The sequence below is a fragment of the Cupressus sempervirens genome, chromosome 10, assembly GCF_028749045.1.
Source record: "Cupressus sempervirens isolate cs-2001-9-10 chromosome 10, ASM2874904v1, whole genome shotgun sequence".
Classification (NCBI taxonomy): domain Eukaryota; kingdom Viridiplantae; phylum Streptophyta; class Pinopsida; order Cupressales; family Cupressaceae; genus Cupressus; species Cupressus sempervirens.
The window spans coordinates 568,467,028-568,487,138 of NC_143127.1; the positions used below are offsets into that span (position 1 = coordinate 568,467,028).

The window sequence follows — 20,111 nt, forward strand, 5'->3', positions numbered from 1 at the left end:
TGGAGATTGCATAATAGCATCAGGTTGAGGTAGGGTCTTGTGTTTGATCACAGGTTGAATTATGCAATTTGATAATCCTGTCTTCTTTGTGCTTACGAATTTTAAATCCGAATTGTCTGGATTTCACTGTTTGATCCTTTCGCTCTCTTGTTATGAACCTTATGATACTATATTGTATTTCATCTATATAACAGAATTGGAAGAATAAATCAATTTGAAACCCTCGTTCTAGATGATAGAATTTTACAATTTAAACTAGGGAGAGCTTTTGAAAGAAAAGAAAAGAAAATCTTGATTGGAAATTCGGGTTATATTTATAAAAGTTTATAAAATAAAATAAAATTAGAATTTAAAAAAATAAAATAAAATAAAATGTTTAATTATACATGTTTAGTGATTAGATTGTTTATGTATTAAACAAAGATCCTTTTTTAAAATAGTATATATAATACTTGGAGGAAACGTATTTAAAAGTTTTTAATTAAAAAGAAAAATATATATATTTAAGAAATTATTTTAATATATTTATAAATTTATATATATCTTTAAATTAATTGGTTTATTAATAAAAATTTATTATAAACAAATTGTATTTAAAAAAATTAAAAAAAATTTATAAAAATTTATAAAATAAATTTTTATACATTATAGTGGGGGGGAGGGAATTACCCCGTACCCACCCCCACTGTCAGCAGAGCCGACAGTACCTGCGTCACAGGTACTGCGACGACAGGTACAGGGTACCTGCCGCCGCAGGCCCTGCGGCCGCAGGATTGCGGCAAACCACAGGCGATCTTAAAGCCAATGGGCTTAAAACGTATGAATATAATATGTTATGTTTTAATTTCATTTTTTTTTTATATAATTTATTTATTATTTATAAATTTATTTATTATTATTTAAAATTTTAATTAATAAATATTTTAATATATATATTTTTTAATTAATAATATTTTAATCTATATTAATATTTAATAATTAAATATTAATGTATCTAACATAGTTTTTTTTGTAATATTAATTTATTAATAATTTTGGTTAAATATTAATAAATTAACAATTAGTGAATGGATTAAAATAAGTAATCAGAATAGTAATTATTGATTAATTTAATTAAAATTAGTTTATTTAAAGTTAATTAATAATGAATATTATTTGATTTAATTGTAGATTTGGATTGTTGATTTAAATGGAAGTTATTATAGAAATGGGTTAATCGTAAGGGGTAGTTGTGAAAACTTAGTTACTTGAAATAGACGTTAAACTGGTACATAAACTTTACCTTAACTCAATAATATACTTTCAAATCCAATCTGTGAGACTTTGATGTTTTCTATGTGTTCTCTGTGTTTTGAGGTTGTTCTAGTATTGACCAGTTTAGGTTGTTACCAGAGGCCCGGGTTTGTGAATGTGAGGTTATGATGATTTGTTCTCGATCTTTTCAAACCAACCAAGGTAAGGTGATAGTATGCTCTATGATGGATGTATTTACTGTTTGTTATTGCTTTCCAGTTTCCTGGTATGAAGTTGAAGTGTATGTATATAAGATACCTGACTTAACCATTTTTGAGTCTCGATCAGTTATATTTGATAACCATTTTTGAGTCTCGATCAGTTATACTTGGATTGCTTTTCGGTCGCTTGAGAGGACTGAAGTGTTTGTTATGTTCTTGATGATGTCATGTGTTGACTTGACCATTTTGGAGTCTTTGATCAGTATTGTGATTTATTATTGGGATACTTTCTGGTTGCTCATTGGAGAACCATTGGATTTTGTGATTTATCATTGATGCCTTCAGTTGCTGATAGAGAACTGTTGTGATCATATGATTATTATTTGATGCTTACCTGTTGCTCATGAAGAACTGATGTAATTTTTGTGGCTTATCTTTTATGATGTTTTTTCAGTTGCTTGTATAGGACTGAGGTGATTTTATTATGATTCTTTGATTTGTGATTTCATGAGCCTAGGGTAGGTTATCTATGTGTAGTGTCGGGAAGTGGCTTGCAATGGGGATCGAGGCCCTAAGAGGCTGCTTGGAGTAACCCATTGTAAGTTGTTTTAACAAGTGAAAACATCTCACCTAAATACTGACTTAAATGAACCTAATAAGATAATTGTATGTTCTCTCCCATGCCTTGAGTGCTAGTACAAGCTAGGATGGGGTAGAGAGAACGCTTGGTTACGACCTTGCATTCCGTAGTATGCCTCATCAGTACGAGAGGATACTAGTGGCCGCAGGAATCACTAGGGACCCGAGATTCCTCAGGGATTGCTCGGGTAACTTCTACGTGACTTTTGTGATGACACTTCCCCGCTTGCATAGCAGGTTTCCTACGTGTCTTTGTGGTGCCTCTGGGTCTAGATGTCTATCTATGTTGGAACCTTTGTGTTAGTGTACTTTTAGGATTTCCCAGACTTAGAGTGTACTTGTGTTTTGTGTTTGATACCTCATTTGGGACTTGAGACTATCTCCTCAGCGCGGTGGGAGTGGACCATTTAGGTTCCACGCAGTCGGGTGGTAGTGCTTTTTACTCTTACCATTGAGATCCGTTCCATGGTCACCGTGGCTGGAGTTTTCGTGATTGGAATTTACCTTCACTATGTCCTTGGATTATTATGATGGATGGTTAGATTTTATGTTAGATGTTTTATCATTATGGATGTATGGACGTATCAAGTATGGTGAATAGTTTTGTATATATCTTTACTGTACTTTGTATCATGGATTCATGGAGGTTGATGTATTTCTATTATTACATATGTATATTCTTTTAAGCCTTTCATACCCTGTGACTTGTACAGTGGATGATTGAGCATTTCGAATTAATTTGCCGAGAGGCATTCGGAACAAATGTATATTATGGACATGGGACTTTCTGATTATTCTTTCATATGTATGTGATAGTTGTTAGACTTAGATTTAATTAAATTTAAACGTGACTCAACGTCTTGGGATCTTTAAGAAATGTAACTTGCAATGTATGTTTGTCGATGATTACATGTTATTGCTTCCGCTACTATGTGTTTGATGTGTATGTTATACATTCTTACTTTAAAAAAAAAAAAATGTTTAGCAAACTTAGTGAAACTTTAGGTTAATTCTTTTGGATCCCTTGGCGGGGCGTTACATCTGGTATCAGAGCTTGAGTTTCTACATTGGGAGCTCTGGGTATATTGGAACGCCACTAGGGTTAACTAGTTGAACAAAAACGAAAACTTTAAACTGTTATGTGTATCTCTTTCAAACTGAAACTTGAAACTAGTTGAACTAAAACATAACTTAAATTGTTAGTTGCATATTTTTCATACTTCAACACTTAGACTTCAAACTGAAATTATACTTAAACCAAAATTATAGGCAAACTGAAAATTGAAACTAGCTTGTTTGTAAAACATGTATTTGTTGTCTATGTTTTAAAGTAGTGTGATTTTGTTTATCCTTGAGAGTATTATGTTGATTTTTTTTAGAGAGTTTAGGTGATCGATTTCAATATTTGTTAGGAAGGATGCATGTTGGATCAATATGGTTTTCGGTTTATTATTAAACCAGAATTATATTGCTCTAAGTGATTTAAAGTTATATATGTATGCTTATGATACCATCTTGTATCTGGATATTATTGTAGGATGATATCTGGGGCGAGATCTTCTATTATAAGCCATAGCCTAGACCATGGTGAAGGCCATGGATGAGACAGAGCTATCAGTGTCCATGAGTCTATCCATGAAGAACCTATCCAAGATGGGAATAGGGAAGAGCATGTCAGTGAGCATCAGGAAGAGTACTGTAGAGAGCAACAATTTGTCTCTGAGGAGGATGATCTGAGGCAAATGTTGCAGACCATCATTTATCGCCTACCTCCTATTCATGACCATGATAGAGCACCTCGGGCAGGACCTAAGCATAGACCTAAGAGCATGAACTCTTGTCAAGCTCGTAATGCATGGCGTAATAAGCGCCACCAACGTTACCAGCCATATCTGGGTAATCAAGGTGTAGGTGGCAATAGGAAACCTCCTTCTAGGGGTAACCAACGGCAGGAAGGTACTTATCCTCCAGCACAGTGTGGTGGCGATGGTTCCAATGCTAGGAACTATCACAAGGTTCATCGCAACAAGCCCAACCAGTATGATCGACAATCTTTGAGTGTTCAGCCTTATCCTAGTGGGGGTAGTTTCTTGTAGACTAGTGCACCTAAAGCTCAGAGGAGCTTCGAGGGAGAGTGTTTCATATGTAGACAACGTGGACACAAGGTGTCTCATTGTCCTCAAAGGAAACCTCAACCCTTGGATCAGAGAACCGCAGCTTCAGAACCTACGGTTGGTGATATGGATAGATCCCAAAGAGTGTTCTCAGTGGAGACATATCCTCCTGCAGGGGAAAGGTTTCCATTGGACCCACACAGTGAGACCCTTAGTTTTATCATTCATGTACGCTTCCAGGAGTAAGCTTAAGTCTAGGGGGGGTGGATGTAGTGCCTACCCCTAGTTCACATTTTTTTTTAATTGCCAAACTCTTTTAGGCCAGTTTTATACTTGATGTTTAGTAGCATTACTTTCAGATTATCAGCTGTTGTTTTACACTCAATTTATTATATGATGAGATGACTTGGTACTCTATATTTCATGCATGTATGATGATTATTCAATGTTTTCAATTATCAATGATGATTAGTTATATGGTTTATTATCACATGTGCTTTTTTATGGATACTTACCCCATACTGCATGTGTATGGTGTGCGTGTTTGTTTTCTTTATGTATGGTGTTTCTGATGTGGTTAAGGAAGGGAGTCGTAGTCGCCTACTAGTCAGGATCTACACGATGCACCACTTCCTGCCATTGTCTGTTTAGCTTAGAATATTGTGTCTGTGCATGCGTGGATTTTATGCAAGTTGCAGGTACCGGGTATCGACTTCCTTGAATTGCCAGGATGAGCGTACCCTATCGCATTATCTCAATGGTAAGAGAGGGGAGATAAACTCTTAAGTCCAATTCCTAAACCCTTTAGCCAATTGTCCTAATTGATAATTAGGGCAAGTATCTAAGTTAAGTACCCTCCGAATGCATCAAATGATGTAATTTCATGATTATAACCTTTTTTGTTTGATTTGGTATGTAATTTTCTATGTTGGGTTTTCGTATGTTGCTTTATGAGTCCTTGGTGTATTTTCTATTAATTAAGTTTAATTAAAAAGATTAATTAATGATTTAATTTAATAGAGAATTATTATGATATCTTTATATTTAATTAATTGAAAAATTAATTAAATAAAAGAATTAAATTTGGAGATTAAAGTTCAAGGATAAATTTAGAACAGGATAATATTTATTTAATTTAATAATAATATATTTGGAGTTCATTTTTAAATAAATGCTAAGTATTATTGTTATTTAAATTAATTAAATATGTTATCAATTAAGTTCTAAGATTGCATGATGCGAGCATGTGTTGAAAATAAAGAAATTAATTAAAAAGATAAAATAAGAGGAAATTATAATGTTATTTTAATTTCATAAAGTGCGCATGGGTTTAAAAGTAATAAAGATTAAAAATAGAAGTCAAGTGGAAAAATTAAATAAAATTATTTAATGATTCATTTAATATGCATTAAAAAGATAAAGCAAAGATTAATAAAAGATAATTTTGAGTTAACTCAGTTGAGCAAAGAGTCCTCTCGGGTGAACGCACAATTAGTGCTCCGATTTGAAGAGAAAACTCCTTATCACAACTTTGGGGTTCATTTTTGGGGGACACGAATTTGGACAAGGAATTTGGGGGAGACAGAAATTTTGGGAGACACTTTTGAAAGCAAATTTCAGAAGGCGAATTCAAAAGAAGATTTTCAGAAGAAGTTTATTGAAGAGGAGCGAATTCTCTTACAGTTTTTGGAGATTGCATAATAGCATCAAGTTGAGGTAGGGTCTTGTGTTTGATCACAGGTTGAATTATACAATTTGATAATCCTATCTTCTTCGTGCTTGCGGATTTTAAATCCGAATTGTCTGGATTTCACTGTTTGATCCTTTCACTCTCTTGTTATAAACCTTATGATACTATATTGTATTTCATCTATATAACAGAATTGGAAGAATAAATCAATTTGAAACCCTCGTTCTAGATGATAGAATTTTACAATTTAAACTAGGGAGAGCTTTTGAAAGAAAAGAAAAGAAAATCTTGATTGGAAATTCGGGTTATATTTATAAAAGTTTATAAAATAAAATAAAATTAGAATTTAAAAAAATAAAATAAAATAAAATGTTTAATTATACATGTTTAGTGATTAGATTGTTTATGTATTAAACAAAGATCCTTTTTTAAAATAGTATATATAATACTTGGAGGAAACGTATTTAAAAGTTTTTAATTGAAAAGAAAAATATATATATTTAAGAAATTATTTTAATATATTTATAAATTTATATATATCTTTAAATTAATTGGTTTATTAATAAAAATTTATTATAAACAAATTGTATTTAAAAAAATAAAAAATAAAATAAAAAATTATAAAATAAATTTTTATACATTATAGTGGGGGGGAGGGAATTACCCCGTACCCACCCCCACTGTCGGCAGAGCCGACAGTACCTGCGTCGCAGGTACTGCGACGATAGGTACAGGGTACCTGCCACCGTAGGCCCTGCGGCCGCAAGACTGCGGCAGACAGCAGGCAGTCTTAAAGCCGACGGGCTTAAAACGTATGAATATAATATGTTATGTTTTAGTTTCATTTTTTTTTATATAATTTATTTATTATTTATAAATTTATTTATTATTATTTAAAATTTTAATTAATAAATATTTTAATATATATATTTTTTAATTAATAATATTTTAATCTATATTAATATTTAATAATTAAATATTAATGTATCTAACATAGTTTTTTTTGTAATATTAATTTATTAATAATTTTGGTTAAATATTAATAAATTAACAATTAGTGAATGGATTAAAATAAGTAATCAGAATAGTAATTATTGATTAATTTAATTAAAATTAGTTTATTTAAAGTTAATTAATAATGAATATTATTTGATTTAATTGTAGATTTGGATTGTTGATTTAAATGGAAGTTATTATAGAAATGGGTTAATCGTAAGGGGTAGTTGTGAAAACTTAGTTACTTGAAATAGACGTTAAACTGGTACATAAACCTTACCTTAACTCAATAATATACTTTCAAATCCAATCTGTGAGACTTTGATGTTTTCTATGTGTTCTCTGTGTTTTGGGGTTGTTCTAGTATTGACCAGTTTAGGTTGTTACTAGAGGCCCGAGTTTGTGAATGTGAGGTTATGATGATTTGTTCTCGATCTTTTCAAACCAACCAAGGTAAGGTGATAGTATGCTCTATGATGGATGTATTTACTGTTTGTTGTTGCTTACCAATTTCCTGGTATGAAGTTGAAGTGTATGTATATAAGATACCTGACTTAACAATTTTTGAGTCTCGATCAGTTATATTTGATAACCATTTTTGAGTCTCGATCAGTTATACTTGGATTGCTTTTCGATCGCTTGAGAGGACTGAAGTGTTTGTTATGTTCTTGATGATGTCATGTGTTGACTTGACCATTTTGGAGTCTTTGATCAGTATTGTGATTTATTATTGGGATACTTTCTGGTTGCTCATTGGAGAACCATTGGATTTTGTGATTTATCATTGATGCCTTCAGTTGCTGATAGAGAACTGTTGTGATCATATGATTATTATTTGATGCTTACCTGTTGCTCATGAAGAACTGATGTAATTTTTGTGGCTTATCTTTTATGATGTTTTTTCAATTGCTTGTATAGGACTGAGGTGATTTTATTATGATTCTTTGATTTGTGATTTCATGAGCCTAGGGTAGGTTATCTATGTGTAGTGTCGGGAAGTGGCTTGCAATGGGGATCGGGGCCCTAAGAGGCTGCTTGGAGTAACCCATTGTAAGTTGTTTTAACAAGTGAAAACATCTCACCTAAATACTGACTTAAATGAACCTAATAAGATAATTGTATGTTCTCTCCCATGCCTTGAGTGCTAGTACAGGCTAGGATGGGGTAGAGAGAACGCTTGGTTACGACCTTGCATTCCGTAGTATGCCTCATCAGTACGAGAGGATACTAGTGGCCGCAGGAATCACTAGGGACCCGAGATTCCTAAGGGATTGCTCGGGTAACTTCTACGTGACTTTTGTGATGACACTTCCCCGCTTGCATAGCAGGTTTCCTACGTGTCTTTGTGGTGCCTCTGGGTCTAGATGTCTATCTATGTTGGAACCTTTGTGTTAGTGTACTTTTAGGATTTCCCAGACTTAGATTGTACTTGTGTTTTGTGTTTGATACCTCGTTTGGGACTTGAGACTATCTCCTCAGCGCGGTGGGAGTGGACCATTTAGGTTCCACGCGGTCAGGTGGTAGTGCTTTTTACTCTTACCATTGAGATCCGTTTCGTGGTCACCATGGCTGGAGTTTTCGTGATTGGCATTTACCTTCACTATGTCCTTGGATTATTATGATGGATGGTTAGATTTTATGTTAGATGTTTTATCATTATGGATGTATGGACGTATCAAGTATGGTGAATAGTTTTTTATATATCTTTACTGTACTTTGTATCATGGATTCATGGAGGTTGATGTATTTCTATTATTACATATGTATATTCTTTTAAGCCTTTCATACCCTGTGACTTGTACAGTGGATGATTGAGCATTTTGAATTAATTTGCCGAGAGGCATTCGGAACAAATGTATATTATGGACATGGGACTTTTTGATTATTCTTTCATATGTATGTGATAGTTGTTAGACTTAGATTTAATTAAATTTAAACGTGACTCAACGTCTTGGGATCTTTAAGAAATGTAACTTGCAATGTATGTTTGTCGATGATTACATGTTATTGCTTCCGCTACTATGTGTTTGATGTGTATGTTATACATTCTTACTTTTAAAAAAAAAAATGTTTAGCAAACTTAGTGAAACTTTAGGTTAATTCTTTTGGATCCCTTGGCGGGGCGTTACAATGGAAGGGTGTCTCTCTTTGTTAGAACTTGTTTGACAGACATGAAAGGATTGCACATGCTCATATATATCCTTGAAATGAGTAGGCCACTAATAGCCAGACCTCAAAATCTGATGAGTGATGGCTTCTATTGATACATGCCTAGTACTATATTTATCATGATATTGCGCCAATTCTTCCTTGGTTTTCTCACAGTTCAAACACTTTAGGTATATCCCTTCATAACTTTTCTTGTAGATTTTTTCATCCTGAACCATATATGACTCACATCCAATCTTTAGGTCTCAGCACTATGAACTATTCATTCCTTGAGGGCATCAATTTTGTAGGAGGTAATACACAATATCTTGTTACCAAACATCTAAAATGACCCCCTCACTTGCATACACATAAGAAGCTATGCCTTCTTCTGCATTATCTTCCATCATATTGGTTTGTCCTTGTCCTCATACTAACTTCATAGGTTGTATCTCTAGATTAAATTCTTGTAGATTGGCAATCCATTTCCCTTTTCTTTCACCTAGCTCATTTTTGTATCAGCAATGCCTTGACTGGAGGGTCAGGCATAAAGGCACACAACTTTCTTTGTAGTATATAAAGGATAAAATTCTTAATTTATGTTACAAGGGAAAATAATTTATTTTCTAGGTTAGGGTAATTCAATTTCATGTTCTTCAAAGGGTGACTCATGAAAGCAATCAACCTCTCATCTTCACCATCATTCATCTGTGTGAGGATGCCTACACATAAATTCTCCACCACAAAAGAGTATACCTCAAATGAAATTTGATAATATGGACTCACAAGTAACAAGGCAATATAAATAGCCATCTTGATGTCTTTGAAATATTTCTTTCCTTCAAGATTCAATTCGATCTTTACCCCTTTTTCCAACAAATCAATGAGAGGGCGTACTATTTCAAAAAAAAACCACTGATGAATTTTTGCACAAAGTTAATCTTCCCAAAGACAAAATTTAACTATTTATGGTTGTTGGGTGGAAATAATTTGATTATTGCCTCTACTTGTTCAAGGTCTATTCAAATACCACCTTCAAAAATGATGTATCCACAGAGTTTTCCTTTTGTAACTCCAAACAAGAATTTCTTGGGATTGAGGGATATAACATAATTTTTGCATTTATTGAGCACAAGTTTTAGGTTAGTGATTTGGTTACTCCTTTCTTTTTATAAAATTATGATATCATCCATGTAGATGAAAATCCATTTTTTCACCAATCCTTTAAATGCTTCATCCATGGTCATTGGAATGTGGCTCCTATGTTGATTAACCCAAAGAGCATCCGCCTATATGTAAATGTTCCTCACTTGGTGATGAATGTTGTCTTCAATCTATCGTCCTCATCCTCCACCACATAATTACATCTAGAGTACCCCTCTAGAAATTACATCATCTTGGATCCATACACAATTTTTAATACTTCGTCAAGTGAGTTTATTGGGTAGTTATCCTTTTGAGATGCTCAATTCATATTTCTCAAATTGACACAAAGCCAAAAATTTTGCACTTTTATTTCTTATCAAAATAGATAGAAACATGTGTAGAGTGTCCAACTAGGAAATTTATCTTGTTGTCCAATAATTTATGGACCTCTTTCATTATCAATGGCTCAATGATTAGGTTTATTAGTCTTTTCCTCTGGCAGAAAGGTTTAGCATTAGGCTTGAGAGGAATACTATGTGTGATGATGCTAGGATCGTATGTCTTGCTCTCTTTGTAACTCCAAGTGATAACATCCTTGTATTCCATGAGGATACATAATATTTCATATCTTTCCCTTCTGCTATATGCTTTCCCAATATTAATCATCTCAAGATAATCCTCGGTGCCCAAGTTGTAAGAGTCTCACTTGTTGTTACCTTTCTCCTATGGGTCTCTTTTATTGCGTGATGACTCTTCATGATCGAAGATCTGTTCTAACTCCGCCATCCCTTTAGGGATAGTGTTAGTTTTAAGGTTTATGATGTCTTCATCCCCTTCTTGTTTGGGGTCTCCCTCAGACTTTTCATCAATTATTTTTCCTTCGAATAAATTGTTTCACATGATGAACTCAAGGATGTCATGATCAACTTGGAAGACTTGAAAGTTGGTGCCATTATCTAGGATAGATGGGTTGGCCACAATTTTGTTAGAAAACCATTTGAGTTTTGTCATCTCAATAAGTTGTAATTCACTGGCTAAGATAGAAAGTGCATCAGCTATTGCATTCCTATTCTGGGGATAGATTTGGTGTTCAATTCTTTGAAGTCATCCATTAATTCCCAAACCTACTTGTGATAGGCCACTAGCATCTGGTCATTGCAAGAATAAATTGCTTTGACTTGTTAGATTAGTAACTGAGAATATTATTCCACTATGAGACCTTGACATTCTTCTCCAGTATGAAATGGATTCCTCATGCTAGGGTCTCACACTCTACCACATTTTTGGTTCATTTGAATTATAGGTGATAGGCCACATAAAAATATTTACCCTTGGGATTAATTATCTTCATTTTGACTTTGGATCCTTGTTTACACATGGATCCATCAAGTTTAAGAGTCCAAACTACTTCCTCCTTGGGTTCTTTGGACTTTTGTTTCTTCATTCTAACCTTTTCTTTCATTTGGTCTTTAAAAGACCTCTTCTTGGAGACCCATTGCATCTTTCCTCAAGTTGTTCCATTACTTTTAGTTGCCTCTAACATGGGAATAGTTTGTTCCTTTTGTTTCTCTTGAATTTCTTCAATGAATTCAGTGACCATAGAAGTTTGAAATTTGGGATGCACAACCACAAAGACCAAACATTGTCCTTTCACAAAGCATTTCCTTCTATGAATAGTAGTTATCTCCTCGAGATGAGAGGCTAGGGACCTTCCATCTGAGGATGTATCATTTTATTGAAGCATCAAGATCCTCTCCAATTTCTTATATAGTGGTGTTTCCTATGGTGTCAAACTCTTCTTAATAAACCCCAATATCATTATCATTTATGGTGTTCCCTATAGTGTCAATAGCTGCTTCGTCATTTGTTACCAAAAGGTTTCTTGACTTTGCATTAATGGAATGAGATAGCTAAGTCAAAACCCTAGCACCAATATTTTGGCAATCTAGACATTTGGACTCATAATGTCTTGTGTGATGCAACCTACAAAACCTAGGGAGGAGTAAGATATTTGGATTGGCATCTTATCCAAGACACTGTAAATTGGCAAACATGTTGCCAAAAAATTGAGAGATAAGTTCATCCTATGGATAGGACTCTTAAAATCTTGTGGTAGGGCTACCATTGGATCTTTTTCCCTAAAGCACATCAAGTTCCATCACCCTATAGGATCCTAAGTTAGATTGAATAAATAATATTTTGTTAGGGGCATTGTATTCTATGATCATCTTCTTCAACTTGGGCTTAGTATTGATCTTAATATGGTTGTTCAATCCTTTCCATGGTAACCATAATTAAGTGAAATATGTAGAGAACCATCCTCTCAAACATCATGTTTGTTCCCTGCTCATGATCTACCATATGTACCAAGGATGTCCACTACATGAATGTCAATGATATCTTGGATCATGAAATTTGTGGTCAAATGAATATGTACATCCTTTAACACTCAAATGATTTTTACTTTTATCTTATCAAGTTGGATTACCACTTAGTTAGTAGTTTGTGGAGTGGCTCCTAGCATTTTTGATATTGAAAATGGTGTGACATTGCATGAAGGACTTGACTCAATGAGGAAATTGTGAAGATTTTTTCAAAAGATTCAGATATTTAGCATAAAAGAAAGCACTTTTTTCTTGTGTTTGAACATAATGTGTAAAGCCTCAGTGACATTAACCTAGGGAGTGGTTGTATTTTGGGTATTGGTTTCAATAGTTTCCTTAGCATCGTCAATGGTCTTCAAAAGTGGGTGTCAGTAGTTGCCTTAGCAACATTAACTTTGTAGCATGTCATACACCAAGATGGTTGCTTTAGCCTTTTTTCAATTGTGCACTATATTTTTTCTTTGACCAAGTAGGATTCTTTAATAAGGTGGGAATAGTTTCTTTCATATGGGACTATTTCATGTGGACTTGCATGTGTGTGGGTATAGTATTTTTATTTTCTTGTAGATCGGGAGGAGTAGGTCATAATCATTGAGGGATTTTGTCTGTCAGTGGCTCCTTCTGACTAGCAAATTGTAAGTGTTCTATCATTGTGGGAGGCAAACATTTTATTAGGTCCAATCTCAACCTCCTAGTTGAATGGAAACACAAATTATTCACTGGAAAAATCTTCCATCTCCATATGTAGTGGAGCATCGTAGGATTACCATAACATTGTTTTGAATTAAAGGGGAATTCTGTCATTAGCATCATGTGGATTATGGCCCACATCATTATTTACTCCAAAAAGCATATTGTTAGTATTAGGTCTATTCTAGTTCATGTCTACTTGAATAATTTCATAAAATTGAACATTAGTATCCTTATCAGTTGGGATGCTTATATTCTTTGGGCAAGTGTTCCACTGTCTATTTTTCATAGGAGGCTCGTTGTTGTAGTTTGATGCATTCAAATTGTTTCCAATGGTGTTATTCCCATAGGAATAATATTCCTTTTGGGGTTCTGCACATAACTATTTTTGTTTGGTTTTGCTTTAGATCACTAAAAAGTGTTGTTATGTCCTTGTGACAATTGGAGGTGGGTGAGATCATTTGTAATTCAATTCATGGTCTTCTTCATCAACTCCAATTCAGTTGACATTTTATTTATTATTTTAGTGGTTGATGTAACTTTTTGTTAAAAAATTATTGACTTTGGAAGCTTATACCTTGGATAAGTTATGATAGGGTCTTAGACTATAGGTACTTGTTGTACTGGTATAAGATTTAGTGAGGGAGATTGATTGGGTACCATCTATGCTCTTGTGGGAGAAGGTGGTACCATTGCAGTGACATTAGTGGGAATCTCCATGCTCCCTCCACCATTAGAATTGGCTTTTTTGGTGAAGGTAACCACCTCTTTGAAGACTTTCTTTAGTGTGTTGATGTCTATAGTAGGAAGTCTTAGTAGAAAAATAGCAGGAAGTCTTCGTAGAATAATAGAGGTGAGTTAATCCATGGAATTCAAATAAATCTGTATGAAAGCTCCTAGTGGTACAATGTAGGGGGGAACCAACCTTCAGTAGGTCATGTAGAAATTATGGTTAAATTGTGAGATGGTCTCTTTGGGTCCCTCTTGATAGATAAAAACTTGTGATGCAAGATAGTTGGATTGATGAATGTCTTGAACTAATCTAGTAATGACTTTTAAAAATATTCCCATGTTGTGATAGATTTCAATGGTAAATTGATATACTAGTTGAATTCAAATTCTCCCAAACTATAGGAGAACAAGTGGAGAACTATGTCTTCATGTTGAATCTACTTCATGTTACATATTTCTTTGAAAAGTTTGATGTGGTCCTCTATTTTTCGTGTCTCACCATAGATGAACTTTGGATAGAATTTTTTAGGATTCTTAAGTAAGTTGTGAAGTGGGCCCTACATGTTAATTGGTGAATCTCATGCATTTGTAAAGAAATCCATGAGTGGAAGCAATGGCAATTGACTTTATTGTTGTGAAGAGTTATGTGGGATGGTGTGAATGGAAGTAATAGAATGTGAGGGGGATGATGATAATTGTGGAATTTATTGAATTAATGGTTAGAGTTTAGGTATCCCTTTTTTGTTGTGAGGCTTGTAGAAATGGTTGAGTTCTGGGAACTCACATTTGTTGGGTGAAGACCTTAATGCTTTCTAAAAGGAAGATGGTGGATCAATATTTTCTAGTTTTTGCACCTTTCAACTAGAACACCTTTGCACCATTTCACCTAACACACCTTTGCACCTACTCACCTTCATATTTGTGAAACTTCATAATTGTATAAATTACACAATTTTCCCTCCTTCTACCACCACTTCTATTAAGCATTCATTTTACATGATGACAATTGTAGAATTCCTTATGAATTGCTCTCTTGAAAATTTTATCAAATTAACCAACTCCAAGGTTTTAGATGGCTATTTTTCAACCCGTTGGATAGCTCAATTGAAGATAAGTGTGAGTGTTCACAAGGAGGCCTTTGTTGCTATCTATAAATCCTACAAAACTTTGAAGAAATGCATTTGCAAACCTATGTATTTTTCTGTGTTTTCAAATTTATCTATGAATAAAAGTGCTAAAAATGAAACTTCATCAATTCTTATTATAACCACATGTTCAAAAGAAAATGATAGAGTTTAGGTAACGAGAAATTAAAGAAAACTATTGAAAATAAATTCTTAATGGATAAAAGTCATAGCAACAACATGTCTAGGAATTAAACTTTCAAAAGGGTTCAAGTATAAAACCAATGAAATTAGGAGCAGCACATCCTTAACTCCACTAATGCAATTGTCAAATGGGACTTAATAGAAACCAAAGGATGTTTCACAACTCATCAAATTACATAGCCATAGGAAGTGTTACACATGAGACAAATTGATATGCAAGAACTTGAAGGTGATTCTTACTCCAATTCATCACAATAGATGAAGTTTTTAGCAAATATAACAAACACTTGAAATAATTGATCACATGATCATTAACATACAATAAAACCATTAGCTCTATCACTATTCATGAACATAAAATTCATAAAGGAAATGTGTGTTCTAGCAAGAAACACTACACAGAATGAGAGCACCAATAGCATACTTTATTGCATCAAAATATTGGCCTTGTATATATATTACATCTCTATATTTATAGGAAACCCCATCCTTTATGAAATTTTTGGATCTAGGGCATTTCTCTTGCAAAAATAATGCTAAAAACACTCATTTTAAGCATATTATGTACAAAGAGACTCCTAAATAGGTCCTTAATAGGCACGCACTCTTTATTTTATTTAATTACATAGTGCAAGGACCTTTACATAACTTCAAAACTCAAAAAGAAAAAGAATATAAGAAGAGAGAAGACTTTAGATGATCTGGTAATCTCTAACACTTCTTTAGATATGAACTTGAGCTTCACTAATCAATTAAACTATCACCAAAAAAAAATTTTAGTGCATGAAACACTCAAAAAATAAAACTAAAAATCAACTCTCCATGCCACCACAACTTATCCAAAACTATTAGTGCACCTGTGCACCTTGTAAAATTGTGCACTTGCACACCTTCAAGTGTCATAGGGTCCAAACTAGCAAGATATTCCTCACTCCCAAAATTTTGATTTCTAGCATCTAGGTCTTCTAGCCCTTCCACCAAAATGATGCATGGATACCTCAATTTCAATTGATCAATAGTAGGTGCAATCTCTTAAGGCTTTGATAAGTCAAGATCCAGATACTTGCTTCTCACTTCTCAGTGAAAATCCCACACCTCTTGCCTTACTCCAACAAAATCATCCAACTTGGAGTCTAATTCCTTCAATACCACTTCAGCCATGAATATCTTATGTATTTCATGCTCGAAGAATGCTACTTCAAAAGACACCTAAAACTATAGTGCCATTGTTTCTACTGAACATAGTTGTTTCCTAGAGGCATCTTGAAAAATATCCACACAAGCTACACTATAAAACTTATTAACCTCCAAAAACTTGAGCTTGAGCTCTAGCCTTTGCTTCTTGGATATCCTCATATAGGTGCAGTATGACCTTATTTTTTGATTGAATGTTCTCTAGCCAAACATCTATCTTATAAAGTTCTTCCCCTGAATATACACTCAACATCATCTAATATTTTTTACCTTTTATGGTCCTTAATGCTTCTAAGTCATATTTCAAAGTATACACTCTGTTAATCAATCCAAAATATTCATTTACCATTATCACTAGATTATTTGCACTCTTCTTTATACTATTTAATATATGCATGTTAGCCTCTATTATCTCAATACCTTGTTCTTCAAAAATGCAGTGCCATCTCTTGCACACATCTAAATATGATTTTGTGGGATGTGTGGCCAGTGTTTATTTCTTAAGGGTAGCCACTAATGCAATCTCAGGATGGTCTAGTTCAATGGGACCCATTACTTCTCTCATAAAACCTTTCAAAAAAAATTTTGTCTCCTTAAAACTTGGATCTCCTCTTCTCCCTAATCTAGATGTTGAAACACATATTTCAGCCCCAAATTCATCAAAGCTTTGGTGGTGTCTTTAGTAGGCTTCCCCAAAATGACCTCGTGTATCTAAAAATCTTGGGGCATGATGTCTTCTGGAGTAGAACAGAAAAGAAGAATAGCTATTTGTGCAATCATGTCATCCTACATGTTCCTTGAAATGAAGGCCATTTGGTGTGGCTTTTCCATAGGAGACATTGTTGTCCTTACAACTTGCACTAAAATTGGCATTCTCTCTACCTCCATCTATTTTTATCTTCTTTGGTGAGTCTCAACTTCTCATATCAACCACATCAGAGTTGTACATGAGGAGGATATCTCTAGGCTATCGGATGAGATAGTAATAACTCCTCAGCCCTTTCCCCTACCCATGCTTCATGAGGTATCTCTTTCCCCTGTGATGTAGTGCTCATCTTCTTCAACTTCCTCCTCTTTGTACCTACAACCATTATTTTTGCTAACTCTTCTTGGGAACTGAGGGAGAGGCCTCTATTTGCACTATGGTTTCTTTGGGTTGAGCTTCCTTTGTCTCAACAAATTTTTGTTTCTTCTTCCCCTTAACCCTATCAAAACACCACTATGTCACCTCTCTCTTGTGTCCATACATAGTCTCAGGTCTCAGTGGGGAATTCTCCTAATTCATAGGATGGTGACTTTGGTCCATTTTCCCTTTTAGGGTCTTGTAGGTACTTTTAGGGTTGGAACATTGGGTACTGGTTCCAAGTGGAAGGGCTTCTTAACCCAGTCTTTTGTGAGCATAACGACATGCCTAGCCCTATGCTAGATGTCATTAATTTCTTCTTTGCCTATCTTTGGAAACATTATGGAGTGTTCAAATATTCTATCCCTATTGTAGAGTGGGTCCAGTACATCATGGTTGTCCTTGTCCCATACCTTTAAATATATACACAAATTAAGTGGACTTTCACCAAGTAGTTGACTCAACCTACAATAGTTCCTAATCTAAACTTTTTATTCATCCATGTAGTTCATCCAATGATCTTTTATAGATGTATCAAGTATGAACTCCTTCCTAGGAGATGTTGAGTCATCCCAATGTTGTCAATGTAGGGGTGAGGCATCACAGACTCATCAAAAGGATATTGATCACATTCTATCTTGTAGATGGAAATTAACTACTTCTTCACCTCAAAAGGCACTATGGTAATTGGCCATACCCATCTCTTCTTGTGCATCTTATGCACTCTATCATAAGGTGAAGCCAATTATCTATGAATCTCTAATAGTATGAGTTTATTTGATGGATAGTGTGGAAGCTTCTTAGGTCATAGGAGAGTCCTAGCCAAATAGATATGTATGAAATATCTTGAATTAGATATAGTGTGTACCCATTTGCATTATTCTAGTAGCAACCTCTACTGATATCCTCTTTACATAATCCCCTTCAAGGAATTGGATTACAGAAAAAACAAAAGCATCATTTGCAAATCTGTATCCTAGATTCTTATCTAGTATCTTATTTCTACTAGCTGGGGGTACACAACATAGTGTTATGCATTAGGATCTTGCACACTTCCCCTCTTCACCAATCCTAGATAGTTTTTTTGGTCAAGATGCCAACAAGTAGACCACATAAGAGGTTGTGTAGAACCCAATGTCTAATTTCACTTAGATGAGTTGGTCATCTAAGGAGTTGCTGATTTTGGTGCCCCAATCAATCTGTAGGCCTCTTCTCTTGATGTTCTCTGTGAAGTGGAGCATCCAAGTCTCTAGATGACTTGTCATCGAGAGCCCCATGACTTTTCTTAAAAGGACTATGTAGTAACCTATGTCTATAATGTCCCCTTTTTGGGACATTAGAAGATTTAAAGACATATTCCTATAATATTAAAATTGTCTATGAAAGCATGAATAGAAAGGGAAAATTTAACAGTATAAGGTGGGATAAAGGTGACAAGGAGGGCTAAGATAAAAAGAGAGGAAGAAATTCAAAGATTTATGATTTAGATTTCAATTTCTCTCTTGCAAGAGTTATTCAAAAAGCTTCAGCTTTCAACCCGTGTAAGGATGTGGCCCCTCATGCTGACAGATAGTGGATGCAAACCCATTGTCCATGGAGAGGTCACATCAAGTGTCTCATGTATTCTTATAGGTTTTTTACTTTGTGTACCAATCTGAATATAAAACTATGTTTAATATTGGACTTTGAATGTTGATTATTGTATTGTTGTTGTATAATGCAATAACATGTTTTAAGGAATTTTATGAGAGTTTATTATTTTTATACTATTGGTATGTAATGCATTTTTATATGCTTGAATTCTGAATATTATTTTGAGAAAGAACAAGTAAATATTTATTGGGGATATTTTAGTGGTACCAGATTCAGTTTTCCTACTAGCATGTGAAGTTTTATTCAGATACAAACACAAATTTTGCAAAAATTAAGGAATTAAGAGGTGAATATCAGATGCTTCATGAAATTTTAAGTGGAATTTGATTTATCACAAGTTATATATATTGGCTTCAGCGTGGTTGAGTTTCAAATCAATGTATTTGAGGTGGAAGTTTTTATAAAGATCATTTTTGTCAAGTTCACAAATTACAACGTGAATATTCACAACAATACTAAAGTTTGTAGTTTTGATAAACAATTCAAAGAACTTTTAAAGGTGCTTTAGTATTGCTGAGTTGAGAAAGATATAATGTGGGCATATTATGATATTTCTAGCTGCTTACATAGTGCCATGAGACTTGGTGAAATAAGTAGTCGCGGAAGACATTGAGCTAGTTTCCAAAGATATTAATTATGAAGTAATCCTTCATTATCATGACTTCTTCTTGAAGACCATTTTATTATTAAGACTTGTTAACTATAGTAGGCTTCATAAGGTATTTATTGACATAATATACATTTACATGGTCTCTTGGAATTAAAGTGTGATCAAAAAGGTATTGCTTCAGGCATATTAAATAATGAAGAAATAGTATGT

The 20,111-nt window shown here is 34.0% G+C and overlaps 1 pseudogene; it reads left to right on the forward strand.

The window, feature by feature from the left end:
• Nucleotides 1-20,111, forward strand: part of LOC149535152 (uncharacterized) — a 40,164-nt pseudogene that overhangs the window by 9,034 nt on the left and 11,019 nt on the right.